Source organism: Crocuta crocuta, unplaced genomic scaffold, assembly GCF_008692635.1.
Source record: "Crocuta crocuta isolate KB4526 unplaced genomic scaffold, BGI_CrCroc_1.0 scaffold5688, whole genome shotgun sequence".
NCBI classification, from domain to species: domain Eukaryota; kingdom Metazoa; phylum Chordata; class Mammalia; order Carnivora; family Hyaenidae; genus Crocuta; species Crocuta crocuta.
In genome coordinates, this window is record NW_027530272.1 from 14,746 (window position 1) to 16,301 (window position 1,556).

The 1,556-nt window shown below is 48.9% G+C and overlaps 1 long non-coding RNA gene across 1 annotated transcript in view; it reads left to right on the forward strand.

The window, feature by feature from the left end:
* The window catches only part of LOC144232779 (uncharacterized), a 3,630-nt gene extending 2,626 nt beyond the window's left edge, over nucleotides 1–1,004 (forward strand). The window contains exon 3 of the long non-coding RNA XR_013335513.1: nucleotides 881–1,004. This is a non-coding gene — a long non-coding RNA (uncharacterized LOC144232779). The remainder of the gene's footprint in view (nucleotides 1–880) is intronic.
* Nucleotides 1,005–1,556: the final 552 nt, after the last annotated feature.

Sequence of the window (1,556 nt, forward strand, 5' to 3'; positions counted from 1 at the left end):
TGAGCCCACACGTGACCCAGCTCAGATTGTACGAGTCTCCCTCAATGGACTCAAAGAAAATAAGTTATTTCTCTCAGACCCACTCACCTTACTGTGCCTCACATGACCTCTAATCCCTTCCCACGCTCACAGATACTGCACACATAAACGCCACATGAATGTAGGTTGATTTTGGTAGTTTGGATTTTAGCATGGAGACATGGAGAGACAAACCTGGGCTGGTCGTTGAGAGAAGAAAAGGACTGGGACAGATGCAGTGCAGGAGCCACATGAATGGAGGTGTAGAGGTGTGGGAACATGGAAGGGCTGGGAGAGCGCTGACAAGTGAGGTTGGCTGGCATGGCAATGTGTGTGCAACATAAAGCCAGAGAGAGGATTGGGGTCCTTAATGTCAACTATTGGCTCTATGGACAATGGGGAGTCAGCAAAAGTTCTAGAGTAGGAGGGTGCTGTGGGCAGTGTGGTATGTTAAGATGCTCACTCTGCTTCAGATTCTGTGTATCCCTCTCTCTCTGCCCTGCCCCCACTCATGCTGTTTCTCTCTATATCAATAATAATAAACATTAAAAATTAAAAAAAAAAAGCTCACTGTGGTTGGGTTGGGCCACTGGCAGGGTGGGAAGGCTACTTGATGGGGGGAGACCAGCTAAGAGGCTATTGTAGCACCCCAGGCTTCCAGTGGCAAGGACCCAGTGCAGGGGAGAGCACAGTGCAATCACCCAGTGCAGTGAGAACGTGAGGCAAGGTGTGGAAGTGAGGGTCACTGGTACAAACAGTTGGTCAGCTTCCAGAGGAGGAGGGTGAACTCATGAAACCTTAGCGTTGCGTCAGGGATCCTGGCAACCCTGCTGAGCCCTTCTGGTCTATTTCCTCTCCTCAGGTCATGGCTGCCTACCAGGACGCAGTGAGCTTGTCTGCTACTGGGTTTTATAAGTAAGTACAGTGCTGCACTCACCTACCTCACAAGTTGTGGTCATCCTAACCTCTGAAGTCCCCTCCAATACCAAAGGCTCTCAGCCTTTGGTCAGGAGAGAGCAGTCCCATCAAGACTCTTACGTCTTCAATGGACTTCTGTTAATTTCAATGTAAAGACGCTCTAAAATGCATGGCATCGCCAAACTGTGTGTCAACAAGGCAAAAGCATAAGCTACTATTAATAGAAGACCTACATTCTGGTTCTGGTCTTAAAGCCTACCATTCCATTTGGAGAGATGAGGGGTTCTCTGTGAGATCGTTTCCTCATTTATGACGTGATGGGACCATCTCTCCCTCAGCATTCCCCTAGACCCAGCCCTGTCTGCTGTGTGGAGTTGCCCTTGTGTGTTGCTCTGCTGTATGGAGGCTTTCCTTTGAAAGAAAGAGAGGAGGATTTAGAACATGTGGTTTGCTTACAAAGTGCAGAGCTCAATGGAACTTAACGTGAGATGTGGAAAAGAAATCCAGTAGCAGCACNCTCTGTGAGATCGTTTCCTCATTTATGACGTGATGGGACCATCTCTCCCTCAGCATTCCCCTAGACCCAGCCCTGTCTGCTGTGTGGAGTTGCCCTTGTGTGT